The 19,783-nt window shown below is 45.1% G+C and overlaps 1 non-coding gene across 1 annotated transcript; it reads right to left on the minus strand.

Moving 5' to 3' along the window:
* Positions 1–18,757: 18,757 nt before the first annotated feature.
* LOC120366137 (U6 spliceosomal RNA) lies at positions 18,758–18,860 on the minus strand. The gene has a single exon (XR_005580886.1). It is a non-coding gene; the product is annotated as a U6 spliceosomal RNA (small nuclear RNA).
* Positions 18,861–19,783: the final 923 nt, after the last annotated feature.

Raw genomic sequence — 19,783 nt, forward strand, 5'->3', positions numbered from 1 at the left:
GCACTCAATGTGCATTGTCATCACTATTATATCCAACTCCATTGCTAGACCTTCAAGGTCAGAAGCAATGCATTTCTTAGTTTCAAACTCAAACTATTTAAAGGAGGTTTTGCTCTGAAAGAGGGTTCCCTACCATGCTGAGGACATAGATCAACAATTCATAGAATAAGTATCTTTGGAGATACAGCCTTCTAATGATCTGTCACATCTTATTGGAGTAGAATAATAATCATAATGATCATTATTATTATTTACTAAGCCTCAACTATAGGCCTGGGACTGGGCTGAGCATTATATAAGCATGGCAATATTTAATTTAAGCAATGTTGGAAAAAGTCCAAGTTTGAAGTTGCAGAATTTAAAAAGGAGTTTATATCTCCATACCCCTACCCTCTTTCTTATATTCAGAGATGTATTGACCCCTACCTCCAGGCCCTATTACTCTTGAGGGGCATACCTGAAATATCCATACCATCTCGGCTCTCTTAGCAGCTTAATTGCCCAGCATCTAATTTGGAACCTGCAGAAAACCCAGATGCCCAACTATTTCTGCTTCCCTCTCCCTCTTCTTCTGGCATCTTAGCATTGAGATAGTGAAATACACTATCAAACCCTTGATTAGATATTGACTTCTAGAAATCTATAGTAATACTAAGAGCAGTTACTGTTTATTGAGCCCTTACTAACCACGTTAGCTTGCTTGGCATCACGACCACCCTGAACTAGTACTATTACAATTCCCATTTTACAGATGTGCAAATTGGAGGTTAAGTCATTTAACCAAGGTCACCCAAATAATCAATGTCAGAGTTGAGAGTTGAACTTATGTGAGCCTCACTTCAGAAACCAATCTCTTAACCGCCATATTTGAGCCATCCTACCTTTATTGTGTGTCTCAACTTTGTTGCCCCAACAAGAGCAGAAATGTTTTTAGGAAATGGGCTTTTTCAACTGAAGTGGCTTAATGTAGAGGAAAAGGTGTGAGATTTTTTACAAAATACACAGTCACGAGCTTGAATCACAGCTTACCAGTTACTGGCTGAGAAGTGTGTCAGTGGGGACAGAGATATAGGCTGTGAATTGATCATAGAAATAGGGATGAGAAAGGAGAAGCTGGGCTGTGATGGGTGGAAAATTTGGGGCCCCCAATAAGAATGTCTGTAAATAGACAGAATGAATAAATAAATGTTCAGAGGCTGGACACACTGTGATCCACATGGGTAGAACTCACAAATACCTACTTCTTTTCTTCCTGGAAAGCTCTGAAGTTAGGTCATATCATGTGATGAATTCCGGTCAAGATTATGAGCAGAAATTATGTGTGTCACTTGGGGGAAAATGCAGTCATCAGCCCTCAGATGACTGCCCAGCTATCTCCGCTAACATGGGAAACTGTGTGTTAAGACATCAGAGTCGAGGATGGAAGCCTGCCAGATCTCTAAGGTGCTTGGTAGAAGGGAATTGCCCTGGAGAGCCACTAAGCTTGCTGCAAACTTTGCATGGGTATTAAACAAATCTTTTCTGTGTTAAGCCACTGAGATTTGGGGAAGGAGGGCAATTTGTTATTGCATCACAACCTGTGTATCTTGACTAATGCCCTTGTATATGTTGTACACTCACCCAGCCTGATGAATAAAGAGCTGGTGGAATAATGGCCAGGTGAAGGCTAGTAACTGGCAACGGTCTAAGCTGGAATGATGAAGTGTAGTCACACACCAAAATGGAGACTGAGCAGACTCAAATGCCTCTTGAGCAAGTGCTGAACATTCAGGAGTGAATAAGAAAAATGAGGGTCAGGTTTACTCAAAAGGCCAAAGCTAGAGGTAGATCACAAAACATGTACCCTCAGCAGCCCCCAAGGACTTATCCACACAGGTACAATTGCTGCAGCATCTGTTCCCCCCATTGTTCCTGACACTGGATCTCCATGGAGTCAGATGTCATTTCAGACAGCTAGTCCCTCCTCTAACTTTATCCTCCACAGGGTTTCTTCCGAAATACTGGGTACCAAGAAGATGCAGTAGGGCTGTCAAGATTAGACGAAGTCTTCAAGACCCTACTTAAATGCTGCCTCTTCAGAGAAGTCTTTCTGCATCACACATGCCAGATTCACCTCGGCCTTCCCAACCTCTCCTCGCACTCAGACCAGACTTTTATGATAACATCTACCCCAGCCTGTCTCAATCCCGAGTTCCACATGCCTGGTTCTGTCTGTCCTCTTTGTAGTGAGCTCCTCGAGGAAGAGCACCAAGTTTTGTCCAGATTGGAGGCTTCCCCAGTACTTTGCTCCCTTCTTTGTATACCTTCAATTGAGTGGAACTGAAAGGAAAGCTTGCTGAGCTGACAAAGGGAAAGGTGAAGTTGCTGGAACCAGGCCTGCTTTCCAACCTGAAATGTCATTTCAAGAGGCTGTCCCCTCCTTTAGCTTTATCCTCCATAGGGTTTTTTGAAAGGTTGGGCACCAGAGGAGGTAGCAGGGCTTGCTAGAACCAACCTGAAATCAGGATAGGTTGCAGCAAGCCTTTTCTGTGGATCTCGATGTTAACCTAGACATGCCATAGCACAAATTATATAACATTAAGGTTATTCAGTTAATATCTGTCCACCCTACTCACACTTTGTGAGGGCAGGGTCTGTGTCCATTTGGGTCATGATAAATATTTTTAGATCCTACCCTGGGGTCTGGTCCATGGTAAATGCTCAATAAAGGTGTAGAATGAATGAATGAACTCCTGATATGTGAATTCAAGGTGAAATATCTCCTCTTCTTGCCAACAGAGTCTGTCTCACAAGACTATCTTTTCCAGCTCTGTTCCTGGCCAACTCTTTAAAAGAGGTAATCAAATTCTGGCCCTCTTTGTCCCCAGTCTGCTGGCCTCACTGATTTCTGAAGAGAGCTCTTCATCTTAAACTTCTTTGGCTTTTCAGAACAGGAACAGAGAGAAATGGGCCCTTCATTTAGCTGATTGAACCAACAAAAGAGAAGTTTGAGACAGAAAATGAATATAGATCCAGCTACAGCAATTAGAGGGGAAATCGATAGAACATCATCAACAGCATCAGACCCATGTAAGTCGGTGTCTCCAGGGATGGGTCGGCAGAGCGGTGTTCATTTCACTTTTGTTTTCCTAACTTAATCCCCAGCAAGTGAAGATGGATAGGTGTGGTGGACAGGGAGGCGGTGATAGGAGAGTAGGGAGGGAACAGACAGAGGCAGGATGGGTTGGAAAGGGGAGCACAGGGTCCCTGCTTACATCACCTCCCCTGTCCATGTGGGCAAGCACATGGTAGGCAAGTCTCATTCCTCTCCCAGCAACAGTTTGAGGGTCACATAGGGTTTGCTTGGGTTTGAATCTCTGGACCACTGTAGACTAGTATGTGATTATGTGAGGTTTAGTGAGCCTCACTGAGCCACGCTTTTCTCATCTGTAAAACGGGGATTGCGAGGCCTGCTCCACTCACGAGGAGGCAATGAAAGAGCATACACAAACCTGGGCAGCAGAATGCAGCTACAATACCACAGTTCCGTAGTCCAGGCTGACTTCTTTAATGCTCCCCTGCTCTGCATTTGACCCAGTGAAGGTTCTTTTCTACTTTTTAAGCTTCTTCTCTTTGGGTGAATGCTCTCAGCCTTTATTGGGTCACACATGTCTCTGATACCTTAATAATAAAAGTAGAGGTTGAAAGCATAGATGTGGGAGTCACAAAGATCTGGGCTGAAATACTGGTTCTACTTTTTACTGACTGTATGATCTCGGCTGTATTACTCAGTCTCCATGTGCCTTACTTTCTTCAAGAATAAAGTGAGGATAACGATAATCTCTATCTCATAGGGTGTCATACGAATTAAATGACTTAATACATGTAAATGCATTAGAGCTTAGAGCAGTGCCTGGCACACAGTAAGTTCTGGGTAAATGCTATTACTAATCAAAGTGATGGAAATGTCTCTAGTAAAATGTACACAGGCACACACATGCATACAACTTCATGAAATTGATCCCTAACTGTTGCTTAGTGATTCTTGCAGGAAGAGTCCAGGCTCTAGCCTAGTATTTATTCCTGGGCATTGTCTGGCTCTAATCTACAGAATCAGATCTATAGGTTTATGGAGCCCCTACCTACCCTGCTGCAAAAGGCATCTCCCAACTCTCTCACATAACATCAATCCCACACATTTACCTCAGTCCACTTTGAGCCCAGATGAGGACTCTGCCAGACAGTGATTTAGGGCAGAGACTCTAAATGGGCCTGAGAGATGGGCCAGTCATCCAAACTAGGCTGAAGGAGTCTTGCAAACTTCATCTGATCTGGGCATGGGTTGACACCAAAAAAGCTGGCCCGAGGCAGGAGAGGGGTATTCCTGGTTGTATCAGGCTGATAATGTATTAAATGGGCCAGAGGGATCCAGACAGTGGCTGAAAACAGGGAATCAGAGCCAGCCTGGAGAGATGCACGGGCAATGTCAAGGAATGGGAGGTGAGGCCTCAGCGAGAAAGCTGCAGGATTCAGGACTTAGGAGGCCTTGGAAAACCAGACGCTGGATCAGAAACCTGTCAGTGGGAACAGAGCACGCACTCAGGAGGGGAGGCTGTGGCTTGGGACTTGTGGGGCTATCTCCAGCTTACGGGCAAGCATGACTCCGTCTTTCACTAGAGGGACAGGATCCCTCACCATGGCCTGGCTGGTGTCCCGTGAGTCCTGGGACTGAGACTGCTGTGCGAGAGTTTAACTTTGCCTCTCAGAGAAGAGAGCTGGCAGCCAGGAACTGACCCCAAAGGGCTGACTCTTCCTCTCCAGAAGTGCTGGAGATTCTGCTGCTCCTCTGAGACAGAAAGAGCTGGGAAAGGCTGTGGTAGCCAGCAGGGCCAGGGGCAAGGATATTGCATACAGTAAGTTCTGAGCAAGTGAGCTGGCCTTTCAGATGCATCTGTGTAAGTGGGTGATGTGCAAGGGAAGTGAGACTCAGCCGATGGAGCTGCCGTCCTCCAGCCCTGTGAGGAGCAGGCCAACCAGCCGCTAGGATGGGTCTTCCATGGAGATCTTTAGCCTGAATTTGCTATACTGAAGGATGTGACAAAGAAGTGGGCAATGCTAACATTGTCCTACTCCTGAGGGGACCACGGTGATGTAATTCCTGCACATGGCACAAGTCATGCTCTTCATGAGCCACAATGCCCAAGCCTTTTCCATTGAGACAGTGGAGTGGAGAAAAGAAAGGATTTGAGCATCAGTTTAGACTGGGTTTGAATCCCAGCTTAGCTATTTGCTAGCTGCATAACTTTAGACAAGTGACTTAACGTCTATGGGCCTCGGCTTTTAAATCTGTAACATGGAGAAGAATCATGCCAACTCCAACAAGGATCCCAGCTTGAGTCTAAATGAAATTCAGCTATATATGGAGTAGGCTTATCAGAAACTAGTTGGTATAAGAACTGATGAAGGATTTTACCCACATATCCACCCACCTATCCATTCAACGATCCAACTAACCAACCATTTGACATATATTTATTGAAGGCCTACTCTCAGCCAGTTAGGAGAAACTCTCCTAAGGAGTCAGATGTAAAGGTCTTGACCCAGTAAAACAGTCAAGGATTGAATTGAGGGGTGGGGTGGGAGGTGCAGGGTGAAAAGAAGGAAAGAGAAAAAGAAAGGGGAGGACAGGGAGGTGTGATTCTTGAGTACAGCATGGTTTCTGACACTTGTGCCAGTGTCTCAACCTAGTCCCCGCTGGTGTCATGCCACTGTCCAGTGGTAAGTGTTGGGCTGGGGAGGCGAGACTGGGGGCATTGATGGAGCCATTTCAGCAACTGCATAATATCTCATAGCACAAACAGAACTGCATCAGGGCCTCCCTAACAGATATGGCATAGAGTAGAGGGGGAAGAAACAGACATCTTCTTCAAAGTTTCTGCCATGCAGAATTGCAGAGTGAAGGTCCCAGTGCGCTGGCAGAGAATGCAGTGTCTGGCGGTTCTACTGTAGGAACATGGGTGCTGGTGAACAGCAACAGTAGAGACCATGGAGCCTGGCAAAGCTGGGCAAAAAGGCAGGGAAAAGCAATTGTGAGCCCAGATGACATGACCCCTGGGAAACCACAGAAGTATTTGTAAGAGGCTAGAGATTATGCCCCAGCATCTGGGGACAACCAATCTGTGAAATCTGAGTAGTTGTTAGTAATGTGGTCCCATTTGTACCTACAGGTAGGCAAAGGCTGTGGTGGCCCCTGTTACACTACTTTGCAAGGTTATTGTACAGACACGTGATGATATGTTTAAAGAGCTTAGTCCATTGTAGCTCTCTAAAATGAGAGTTATAATAAGAGTGCTATTACTGCTGCGACTGAGGTAATTATCACGGCACAGATTTAGGCAGGTGTGTTGGTTGCCACCAGTTCTGGCTAGTTTAGCAAAAAACATGCTGGGAGGAAGAGAGAGAAACTCAAGTCCTAGTTTTCTAAGTTTGCATCAATTTCACACATTTCCGGCCCAGTGCTCTGGAATGAGGAGGGTGGGCTGGCCTGGTGACAGCTGCCTGTAGCTGTAGCATGACAGGCCGAGGACTGGCAGGAAGGCAGCAAAGGAAATGGAGGGAGCTGACAGATAAGCCACATGGACACAGAGCCCTGGCTGGGCCACATGAAGTCCTCGAGGGCTTCTGTGACAAGCTCATGCTGTGTTTTCTGTCGGAATGGGGTTGTGGAAGTAACATGTATCAATGCTGATTGTGTGCCAGGTTATAGGAGCTCACATTGAAGGGAACATGGTCTGCTAGGGGCATCTGTTCCTTGTGCCACTCAGCATCCTCACTTCTGTTCTGGTTGCTTCTCTTCAGACAACGACCCCCTTAGCTAGTCTAAACTTGAGCCGATCACTGTGGCCTTCACCCGGATATGGTGATTGAATCAGGGAGGAGCATAAAGTCTAATCAGAATCTGCAAATACAAGGAATCTTTCTTGGAGAATCTGAGATATTTCCTTGGCTCGGCTAGAAGCAAAGAGGGCGTGACTGCCGGAACTGCTACAACCCTCTTCCTAACACAAGGGAAATTCTTGTTTGAGAAAGGAGCCAACCTTGAAGGCAAATGCACAGAGATATAAAAAGAAGCTAGGGCATCCATGGTGAAATTCTCTGAGCCCCTGCACCAAATTGCACCTGAGGCAAGTCCTATTTCTTGGAACTTAAGAGTTACAAGAGCCATAGATATCCTTCCACTCCATCCAGTTTGGATTGGGCTTTCTTTAACCTGCAATTGAAAGATAATTGACTGAAACCAAATCACTGAATTCAGATTCCTTACAGTCTAGATGGGGGGAAAAACAAGAAAATAGGCAGTTTGCTAGACCTTGATAGCTTCTTCATGAGATAAACATGGGCTGTGGGAGCTACCGGGGATAAGTATGAATGCAGTGTCCCTCAGGCCTGAAGAAGAGGGTGGGCTGACACCTGGGAGTTGGGTAGTTAGAGGGGTGAGTCATAGCGAGAATATCTTTGTCTCCACTAGTCAACATTCTCAGTCACTTCCAGCCCTTTCCTACTTCCAGTTTCTAGTGCCTTCTAGTACCTGTGCTACCCCCTGCTTTTAGATAGCTTACCTAATATCCACCCATATATCCATCCGTCCATCCACCCAAGCTTACCTACAGTGTTGCCATTTCTTTCATCAGAAAAGCTAAATCAACATGGTCTATGCTTAAGGTCCTAGGAATTCCATGCAGTTGTGCCTTGGGCACAAGGTCAATTCAAACATCATCATGTAGGGCAGCCAACTTTCTCTACCCTGAAGTTGACAGAAAGGTTTTGGAGGGGAAATCTAGCAAGATCCAGAGGGAGGGATAGACAGGAGGGAGAAAACTGAGGTGGAAGGCCATCTCCATAGGGCCACAGCCCCTGCTCTGAGTCAGGTGTTCTTGATGACAAAAACATCCTGCTGTCTCTTCCAGGAGCAAGGAGTGGGGCTCTTCTTTTCCTGTGCAGTAAGTTTTCCATAAGAGACATGAGGTTAAAAGTCAGACTTGCTAATTATGCTGCTCATTCATACCTTCATTCAGCTAATTGTCAGTCCTGTGCTTGTTGCAGAGATGCCCAGGACTCATCCTTGCCCTCGAACAACAGATGGTCTCATACTAACAATCGCTTCATGCTGGGAGTCTTCTGTGGTACTCAGGTGAGTTTCTCTCTGGCTATCATTCCTCAGCTTCAAAAGTGAAATGGATCCAAGTCTGGCTCCTCTCAGAGTTGAGGGTCTAGTCCTGATGCTAATAGTACTAATAATTACATTATTTTTGCGAATTCTGCCAAATCCCATTATTTTGTTGAAGGCACTTTACTTTCTAAATTCAAAGTAATTCTTGGTTAATTCAGAAAATTTGGACCACACACAGGAAAATACAAAGGAAATAAAAATCGATAACTCACTGCCAAGAGAAAAATCAAGTTAACATTTGGAAAATACATGTTTCTAGGTATACACACACACACACACACGTTGTCTATATTGTTTTATAGCCTACTTTTTTTCATTCAACCATACATTATATTCTCCTATGTCAGTAAATATTCTTCTATAACTTCATTTTAATTATTCCATAGTATTTCATATTATAGAGATTCCATAATTTATTTAGCCAACTGCCTGTGGTTGGATATGCAGGTTATTTTTAGTTTTCATTAAGATAAATAATGCTTTCTTGAATATACTTATACATATATAATTGCACATGTATTTCCCTTGATCATTAAGCCTAATTCCTAAAAGTAAAATTGCTGAATCAAGGATATGGATGCACATTTTTAAGGCCTTTGATAGATATTGCCAAATTGCCCTCTAAAAAGGTTACACCAATTTAAGCTCCCTCCAGCAGTGTACAAGAATGCCCAATTCCCTATACTGGTTGTTGATTTAATTTGCATATCTTTGTTTCCAGTGAGATTAAATTTTTTCTCATATGCGTATTGTCTATCTGTAATTTTTCTTTAGCGAATTGCCTATTGATGTCAGTTGCCTATTTTTTTATGGGGGTGCTTATCTTTTCCTTTTTGACTCTTAGAACTCTTCCTATGCATCAACCTTTTGTCTATCATATATGTTTATTAAATTTTCCCCAGTGTCTCATTTGCCTTTTAATTTTGCTTATGGTGCTTTTTAACCCAGTGAGGATTTTGTTTTTAAGTAATCAAATTCATCAATCTTTTCCTTTATTGTTTTTGTTTAGAAGTGCTTGAATGCTTAGTAATGTTTAGAAAGGCCTAACGACCCCAAGTTGATTAAAAAAAAAAATTCTCCTAGAATGTTCTGCTGGTTCTTTTATGGTTTTGATTCTTTTGTATTTAACCCTTTAACCACCTGAAATGTATTATGTTGCTTGTTATGCAGTAAAGCTATAATGGCTGTACCTTTAATCATCTTCCCAAATAGTTAAGAAAGTCTCCCAATGCTATATCATCATTTCTTCCCTGGTTTGAAGCAAATCTATGGGTGTAATCAATACCTGGGACCTCTAGAGATAACAGTGATGCATTTGAATGGAGCTGTAAACTGAAGATGGGGTGGGGACATCTTTGCCTCAGTTGGGTCCCCAGAGTCCATTGTTATCTATCCACAATATTTACAAAGTGCCTACAATGTGCAATCTGGGAGGTGCTGGGAAAAGAGGGCAGTAAGAGAGCCTTTCTGCTCAGTCTTTCCGCTGTCTGTACCAGATGGGTAGGAAATGCTGTGGTGTACCACACAGAGCCCTCTACAGGACAGGGCCAAGGCACTTAGCTCCCAAGTGGTCAAGAATGTTAACTGCTGACAGCTCTCAGTTCCCTCCCTGGAATTTCCCTCCTTCCTCCAAAGGGTACTGCCTGGCCCAGGTCATGTTTGCCCCCTGGGGACAGCCCACACCCCACAACTTGTCTATGAGTAGAGTCAAAGGCCCAATCCCCTTAACTTAATCCAGGATAACTCTGAAGGGCCACTGAGCTCCAGCACTCCCTGTGGGAGCTGCTGAGGTATTGATTACAACTACTACATCCCAACTCAACCTCTCTCTCTGCCCAGTCCTGTTTCTCTCATTCGTCCTCTCCCAGATGTTCTTGAGACCACTCCCTACCCCCATACCCCGCACAATAAAGTCCCTGTGTGCAAATTTCCATCTCAGGGTCTGTTTCCCTGGGAACCCCACCTGAGACAAGGTGCAAGGCTGTGGCTTTTGCAAGGCTGAAGAATAGAAGTGGATAAGAGTGTGACCCCTGGGCCATAGCAGGTTGGCCTGGGCAAGGCTCAACTCAGCAGGCTTAGCTCCATCATCTTCATTTTCACAATAATTTGATGTATCAGGCTCTGTCTACCTCTTGAATTACATATTGGGCTCTGAATAGAAGGACCATTTAGCATCACAATTATGGGTTTTAGTTTTAGCAACAGAATTATGCTTTCAGAAGTCCCCTCCTGGACAAACTTGAACAATTAGGCCATGTGGTCAAGGACAAGATACTAATAAATGTCACAATTTAATTGGCGTGTTCTCACCCAATCCCACCTGGTGGTGCTTCATTTCCCTGACCTGAACAAAACTGGGCCCTTGTGCTTTAAGCTTTAAATGTAACTAGGTTCTTCTCTGAGGAATATTCACATAATCGCTTCCATTTCTTGGCAGCTATTGATATGCATGTGTGTGTGTGTATGTGTGTCTGTGAAGCATGTGTGTGTGTTTATGGGAGGCTAAAGCCTCAGACTGAGGACTAGGACTAGGTTCCTCCTTAGTTCAATCACCACAAAGGAGATGGGAGCATCCCAGCTCCACCTGAGATGTCTATATATAATGACACATTTTGCTTTTTCCCTTTTGGCTGCAGCAAACCCAACTTAACAACCACGGACAATGAAAAGATTTATTGCCTCATATTACAATCAGGTCAGAGGCAGGGAAGCTCTGGGGTTGATTAATTCAGAAGCCCACAGATGTCATCAAGGAGGACCCAGGCTCTTTTTATATTTTCTCTCTGCCATGCAGAATATCTTGGCTTCATCTTAAGTCTGATTTTTCCTGTAGCTCTATAGCCATTTCCAGGCCTCGTATCTATACCTGCAGACACTGAGAAAAAGACAATACCTTCTCTTCTCTAGGTGTCCTCCTAAGAATGGGTCAATCTCTCCTAGAAGCAATCCTGCAGATGTTCCTCCCAGATTACTGCCCAGAGTTGATTCCCAGTCATTGGCAACGGGGATGGGATTAGTTTAGACTCATCAGGATGCACCACTCAGCACTCAGAGTTGTGTGCACTTCCTCCAAGGCACATGGGCGAGTTGGGGGAGGTAAATATCCAACAAAATAGGGGTTCCATTGAAAAGGAGGGAAGCAGGGGTAGGAATGGATATTGAGGATTGCCAACCACCCTGCCTGCCACCCTTACCAGCTCACATGGGCAAAGGCAGAGCAGGGGAGACCTGCAGGGCAGGATGAGAAGATAAGAGGAAAGGGGGACCCTCACACTTCACAAGTGAATGCCCTTGTGTCCGGCTGCTCTCTCCTGCTGTCTGCCCCTCACTTGCTGGGATCCAAGCCCTGGTCTATTTGTCATGAAATCTTCAGCACATTCCATTTTGTTCCATTCTTAAAGATCTCCTGTCATTGAGTGATCACAGAAGGAATGGCTGGCTGGGAATAAGATAAAGAAATATCTGAAGATTGGGGGTCTCTCTGAGCTGCCCATAGATCATCTAAGGTTTTGGGGTGATTACAAACAGTCCCTAATATCTTTGGGCGGATCTTTAGCATAATCTTTAGACTGTGCTGGTTGGAATAGAGATTGGTAGGGATAAAAGACATCCAAAAGAGGAGGAAGAGGCTGCCACAATTAAACACTGAGCTACCCTGTTTGTCCCTTGCCCATTGACCCAGACAAGTGACATTTTAGGGTAATTAAAACACTCATGAAGGTGGTTGCCCAGCCATGATTCGTTGATATTTGAGGAACCATGCAAGTCTGGTAGTGACTGGAAATCTGGGACCAGGTAGTTGCCATTCATATTTTCAATCCTTGTAGGGGGCAAGTTCTATAAGCCATTGTCTTAACCCAGGAAAAGGGTATCCTGTTCCATGGAGACTGGACTGTGAGTGCCCAGCAGAGGATGCAAGGCTCACTATTGGCCTGCCTGGGTGCATTTAGAATAAGCTGTGTCAGACTGACCTGATTTACTTCTTTGCCAGGGCCACTTGAGTATGAGAGCAGGGACATATGGTAGACACAAGGTCAGTTCCTGCATGATCTAGCTCTACCCCACTGCACACAACTCAAAGTCTCAAGTCTCTCAAGCCAGTCTTGCTCAATCTGGGCAGTAAATTCAGTGCTGCAGAGGTATTTGTCTGGTTCACCCATTTTTGCCTCCTGCTGGGATATGCCAGCACTATTCACCAAGGACCTGAGACCAGGACCCTGGGCTTCTGAGCCTGCAGTCACGCACTCACTCATTCACCTGTTCAGTTACTCATGCATACATCTACGGCCACGCATTCACAAGTGCTCCCTATGTGATAGGAATGAAACTCAATTCTGAGGACACACCAGGGAATGAAACAGACACAGTCCCTGCCTACATGGCTCATGCAGTCCAGTGGGGGCAGAAAGGGAAGGTCAACACATCCACTCCCCTGCGTTTGGACCACAAGAGCACTTTTCAAACTTTAGTGTGCACAGAAGTCACCTAGGGGTCTTATTAAAATGCAGATTTTGATTAAGCACACCTGGGACAGACCTAAGGTTCTGTATATTGAAGAAACTTCCAGAGGAAACTCTTGTCCTTCATCCTTGGACCACACTTTGAGAAGCCGAAGACTAGAGCACCTTGTAGGGTGGAGGGTGCTAATTCTCAGTCCTAAAAAGGCAAAACCCCGCCATCTTGGCAACCGTCTGGTATCAGATATCTGCTTGTGAGTACCACCCTCCAATAGGTCTGGAGTATCTATCCATCATCAATCTCAGCAGGGAAATTACTTCACTCTGGCCAGCTTAGTACTGGTTCTCTGGAGGCTCTTTTGCACATATGTAGAATCTCTGAGCTCCAAGAACAATGTGAGGAAGATGGTACAGAGCTTATCAATTCAGCAATTTACATCTTTCTTTGCCTTCTGCATCTGCTCATCCTCCCCTCATCATCAATCATCCTTATTGTAGCTAACACTTAACCTCACTCTTCCCAGAAGCCAAGCATGTTCTTAGCATATTACCATAGGCATTAACACAATTAAGTCCCACAACCAAGCCTATGAGGGTGGTACTGCCAATAGGTAGGTATATATTAGTACTCCCATTTTGTTAGCTGGGGAACCTATGCACAGAGAAGTTAAATAACTTGCCCAAATTCACACAGCTAGTAAAAAAAAATCTGGGCTTACTGTCTTCAAAGCCATGCTGTCAACCATTAGAGTCTACATTTTACCAGAAACTATAAAAAGACTTTGCATTTCTTCCATTGAGAATTCCAATGAAATGAGCCAAAGCTAAACATGAGAGAACCTCTGACTCCTCTCTGACAGGTCTATGCTGTGGCACATCTTGGGAGGAGTAAGAAGAGGAGCCCATTGATAGATAGAGAAAAGCAGAGTTGGGATGCATTGAGGGGATGACTTTGAAATCTCGGTGAGATTAGATCTGCCTATTAAATTACCTGCAACTTGCAAATGGATTTGGGGAGCTGAGGGGAGGTGGATGTGTGGAAGTGGGATGTGGCTGCCCTTGCATAAAGAACAGACAAAGGAGCCAAATGCCCTGGCTCTCTTTGCAGAAGCTGGAAAATGATACAGTCCAGGCACGCAAGACAGTGGGCACCCAGTGGTCCTGAGTTCAAACGGGTAATTCTCTTTCTTACTCAGCGTGGGACCACTGTAGGGGCCCCTGTGGGTAGATCTGACTGAAGAGCCACCCCAGGAAAGCCAGCCACAGCATCACTTTGTTCTCCACTCTAGCCTCTGCTTCCCAAACATTTCTCAGTGTGGGATTGATGCCCTGGAGGCGGAGGGGAAACAGGAAATGAAAACCCCATGAAAAATGCAATGACTTCATTTTAAATGTATTAAAGAGCCTGCTTGTTTATATTACTGTTGTCCCCAAACAATTTGATAAGCTTAACCTGACTTAAGTTGTACCTTGTGTTTCCCAAACCAACTTTGATTTCTCGGGATAATTCACAACTACATGGAAACTTTGCTCTGAACTATCCCTAGCTGAATCCTCCCGAAGATCAGGCTGATGAAAGGCCCGTCAGATAACACCCAGGCCTCAGAGGCTGGTTCTGGGGCCAGGTGAGTGGTGTGGTGTGGGCCATCTGACCCTGGATGTTGCTGCATGACGTGAAGTGAGCCCGAACCCAGCACAACCCCCCAGGTTCCTCTGACATTAGCATCCTGCCCTTGCTTACCCTGTAGGTGCGATATACATCAGCAAAGAAGGTAATTTTAGAGACAAATGAGCCACAATTTTTCCCTTTTCTTCTATAATGCTCCATGTGACACAAAGTTTGTAACTTTATGTCTCTGGAACTCTCTTTTACACTTCTGAAAAATGGAAGAAAACTTTAACTTTTGAGCAGCAAAAACTTGATTAAGAAACTTGATTTATCAGCAGAGGCTCCCCTACATAAGTCTTTCTAAATTTTGGGAACTTGGGCCTCTCACGTCCCCACTCTTGGCCCTAATGTCTGTAAAACAAGTGGTTTGGGCTAGACAGCTTTCAAAAACACTCACCTTTATTGAATCAGTGAGCATGTCAGTTGGTGGGAACTTCAGGTGGGGGTGGCAGAAAATGGAGCTGGAGAGGCGGTGAGGGAGTAGATGGTGCTGGGGTTCGAGCTGGTGGGGTGTGGACTGGTGCAGCAACACTGCAGAGAAAACACAGGAATTATATGCCCTATGAACCTGTAACCCCATCTGGAAATTCTCACACCAATCCAGAGGGGATATATACAATAATATGCATGGTATATGCAGTTTTTCAGGAAGAGAGCTGGAAGTGAGTTGGTGTCCTTGCAAGGCAGTGGCAGTGATGGAACTAAGTGTATGTGCACCAACATGGACATAAATTAACACAGTGAATAAAAAAATAAGAAACACGCCAAGGTCTTAACACGGTATCGCTTATGCAGATGAAAACAATTCTTATTTTCCAGAGAGTCATACAAACTCAAGGATACGCATACAATACATGTGTGGCTGCCTGTTATAGGAAGAGGAATAGTGACAAAAGAGAATCCACATCAGTCAGAGAGATCCCAACATTAGTCCCCCATAGACCAAGGAAGGGTTGACCCTAATCAACTTGACCCTTTGTATGATGGGTCCACAAAAGACCTTCAAACAAACAAAACAAAATCCCACACTAACAATAAAAAGCCTTCCTGTGTAGCTGATGGGAAACAAAAGAAAAATATTTTTGCTCTGTTACTGTTTCTGTAAGTAGGAGAGTGATAAAATTTTACTTATATTTTAGAAAAACTTCTCAGGTGCTTATGAAAAGAATGGACTTGGGAGAGCAGGGGGCCTGGGCTTGGGGAGGCCAGTGAGGAGACTGCAGCCAAGTTTAGGGATCAGTGGTAAGGCTCGAAAGAAGGTCACGGCCTGGTGGGGTTGGGATGGGGAGGGGCAGGTAAACTTTGAGAAGAGCCTTTGAGAAGGGGACACGATTAGGCCCTTTGAGAAGGGGACAGGCTTGTGAGCTTGTGGGTCACCTGGTGGGTCACAGAGGAGGTCAGTCCTGGTGTAAAGGAAAACAGTATGGACCCATCCAGATGTGGGCAGGGCCAGTAAGGAGGTAGAACCTGGGTGGACTACTCCCCAGTAGCTCAGCCCCTTTGGGAGAACACACAAGGCCCCAAGGCCAGGAGGGTATCTCCAGAGGCTGAGCTGAGAGGTGCCCACAGGGCACCCAGGGCTAGAAAACAGGGATAGGTGAGGCTTGTAGGGTAGAGGCAGGTGCTCTGTGAACAGGGGAGAAGAACTGGATTGGATTATTTTGTCCTTTGCCTGATTCATATTCTCCTTCCAACTCAGCCCATTCATCAAGCTCTATGTGACAGGGCTTTCCATCCATTACCACATGTAATCCTCACAAGGTTAGAGCTGCTGGGGTCAACCTTGACCCTGGGCTTTTAACCAGATTTGGACCCCACACCACGTATGTGCCTTCCCCAGCTCTCAGCAAGCACTGCAGACTTTTCCATCTTGTACACTCCTTCCTCAGGCTGTGCCTGGCTCCACTCCTCTTACCTTGCTCATTTCTTGAACACCACCCTGGAAAACACTGGCTCCCCAGCTCCCCAAAGACACAACTTTTTCCTATCATCTGGCTCCTCCCTATCCCGTCCATTTATCTTTTACCACCAAGACCCACACTGGGGCTGCCTGAAGCTTTTCTAGCAATTGTCTGTCAGGCAGGTGAACCAGCTTTCGCAAGGCCACAGAGCTAGGGCAGATAGGATGAATTCGGGGGCAGGGACTCCAGGTGCAGCACTCTGGACACTTTCTAGGCTATGGGGAAAGAGAGCAAGGGTGGCCCTGAGGTCAAGCTGCTGATCTCCAGAGACCTGGTGTTTGCTCCCTGCCCGGATCCCAGGAGTCACTGGAAACAGAACTCAGAGGAAATGTCTTTCCGTGGCAGATGAGCCTCAAAGTTGATTTCCCAGGAGGAGCCCAACAAGGCCCTTGAAACGTGGACATCAAGGAGGAAAATCAATCGTCTTTTAAGTTTTCACCTTGATGATTGATCTGCTGCTTCCAGCCCCTTTTTTCTCTCTCTCAAGTCTTCAGACGTGGCCTCTCCCGCTTCACATTTTTTCCCCTCTCATCTTTAAAGTGTAGGGTTTCCTGATTCTGATCTGAAACCGAAAAACACTGCCTTATGCAAACTGATCAGGTATTGATCACATGATTCCAAACTTTTTATTTTCTCTGAAGGAGGCCCTAGTCAGCCCATAGCAAGGACTCACATTTGCCAAGTCCTTGCTATGTGCCTGGTCTTTTTGCAAGCATAGCATCACCTCACAGTTAATTCTCCCCTGAAGCCTATCTGGATGGATTTTATTGACTCCAGATCTCAGATAAGGACACCAGAATTCAGGGAAGAGAAGCAACCTGCCGGACACCATACCCATGGTTTATAGGTGGTAAAGCAGAACTGAAACAAAAACTGTGCTCATCTGCCTCTATTCTCAAGACCAGAACCGAGCACCCCAAGTGGAGTGGGCACTTCAGCTGGGCAGTGTTAGAATCTCTCTTGACCTTGACCACAAGATTGAGTTACTTAGGAAACAGCTCCTGAGAAATAAAGGGCCTGTGGGATGCTGGTCATTCATTCAGTATATACTAAAAACCATCTCTTTCCCCAGGCACTCTGCAGGGCACCAAGGGCAGAGACATGAGCAACATAGAGATTCTTTTCTCTGCAGGCATTACGGTCTAGCAGGCATTATGGTCTAGTCAGCTTTCTTAACTGACTAAGAAAGCATGATTGAGGGAGGTAAGAGCTGCATTCGGGGAAACATAAGACCCTTGGGAGCATACACCAATGACTTCCAATTTCATCCAAGGAACAATTGGATGAGGATTCCCAAAGAAGAGACTGATGATCTGAGATCACCACTTTGCTATTGAATGGATAAGAGTTAATTTGACCAAGTGTGGCAGTAGGACTGGGGTGGGTGTGCCCGTCAGAGTGGGCAACAACAATCACAGTGAACCTTCAATGTCTTCCACCATGAGCCAGGTAAGTCCCTTAGGATAGGGACTGTTCTAAGCACTTGACATGTGTTAAGTCATTTAATCCTCACAGAAGCGCCATGATAGAAAGTCCAGAGGAAGAAAGAGGTTTAGTGGGCCTAAGGCAGATGCTTAGGGAGAGAGGATATTGCAGAAAAAACGTAGAGACAGAGACAAAGTAAACAGGGTTGCCAGATAAAATTTGAGATACTCGCTTTGAATTTCATATAAACAAGTTTGTTTTTAGTATATGTCAAATATTGCATGTGATATACTTATGCTAAAAAAATGATGCTTATCTGCAATTCATATTTAAATGGGTGTCCTAGATTTCTATTTGTTAAATACAGCAATCCTTGTTTGTAAGCCACGTTGTAGGCTTCAGCTTCTGGCCTCAGAGCAGTGAGGGTTCTTGGAAGGTTTATTATTTTTATTATTATTGTTATTACTATGACTATACTTTAAGTTCTAGGGTACATGTGCAGATTGTGCAGGATTGTTCCATAGGTAGACACATGCCATGGTGGTTTGCTGCATCCATCCCCCTGTCACCTGCATTAGATATTTCTCCTTATGTTATCCCTCCCCAACTCCCCCACCCCCTGCTATCCCTTCCCTAGCGCCCCACCCCACAACAGGCCCTAGTGTGTGATGTTCCCCTCCGTGTCTATGTGTTCTCATTGTTCAACACCCACTTATGAGCGAGAACGTGTGGTGTTTGGTTTTCTGTTCCTGTATTACTTTGCTGAGAATGATAGTTTCCAGCTTCATCCATGTCCCTGCAAAGAACATGAACTCATCCTTTTGTATGGCTGCATAGTATTCCACGGTGTATATGTGCCACATTTTCTTTATCCAGTCTATCACTGATGGGCATTTGGATTGGTTCTAGGTCTTTGATGTTGTAAACAGTGCCTCACGTGTGCATATGTCTTTATAATAGAATGATTTCTAATCCTCTGGGTATATACCAACTAATGGAATTGCTGGGTCAAATGGTATTTCTTTTCTTTTCTTTTTTAAATATGGAACGCTTCACAAATTTGTGTGTCATCCTTGAGCAGGGGCCATGTTAATCTTCTCTGTATCATTCCAATTTTAGTATATGTGCTGCCAAAGTATTTCTATTTCCAGATCCTTGAGGAATTGCCACACTGTCTTCCACAATGGTTGAACTAATTTACACTACCAACAATAGTGTAAAAGAATTCCAATTTCTCCACATCTTCTCCAGCATCTGTTGTCTCCAGATTTTTTAACAATCGCCATTCTAACTGGCATGAGATGGTATCTCAATGTTGTTTAGAGTGGCATGGCCAGCTCTATGCCACAGAAAGTCACTTTGGCTGCATTATGGAGAGAAGCCCAGAGTCAGGGAGGCAGTTTAGAGAGCACAGCTCTAAGTCTATGAAAAGCACCTTTATCCAGGTGGCAGCACAAGAAGCCAGGTATGCTGCTACCTTCCCCATGCCCATCTCAAGCAGCGCAGGTGCTTGCCAAGTAGGCATTGAGCCCTGCAATGTACCAGGTGCTGTCTTGGGAATGACAGAGCACATGATTCATTACTTGACCTCCTGGAGATCCCAGAACGGCTCTTGAACCTGGTTAGACCAGTGCTGCAATAATGTGATAGGTCCCTGAAGAGCCCAGGTAACTGGCTTCTAAATCAGGCCTTGGGCAGCGAGCCACAGAGAAAACCAAAGAAGGCTTTAGGGAGGCTCGAGCTGGGTTCTGAAGGATGCATTAGGAATTCAGTTCTCTCTTTTAAAAGCTGCTAAACTGTATCCAAACAATGTCTCGGACTGTGCCTGCTTCTGTACCCCTGGCTCTATGAGTCGGTCTGTGTGGAGTTAGTTGTATCTTCTGCTTTATATTAAAGGAATACATTTCCTTTTCCTGTGGCTGTTGGCATCTTTCCATCAATCATGTCACTGTCACCTTGAGGCAGTGACACCCCAGGGAATAAGAGAAGGACGTCCAAACCGTGGAAATGGCATGTGCACCAACGTGGAAACAGAGAACAGCATGACGCCTTCTGGAAAGTG

The sequence above is a fragment of the Saimiri boliviensis genome, chromosome 11 (genome assembly GCF_048565385.1).
Source record: "Saimiri boliviensis isolate mSaiBol1 chromosome 11, mSaiBol1.pri, whole genome shotgun sequence".
In the NCBI taxonomy this organism is placed as follows: domain Eukaryota; kingdom Metazoa; phylum Chordata; class Mammalia; order Primates; family Cebidae; genus Saimiri; species Saimiri boliviensis.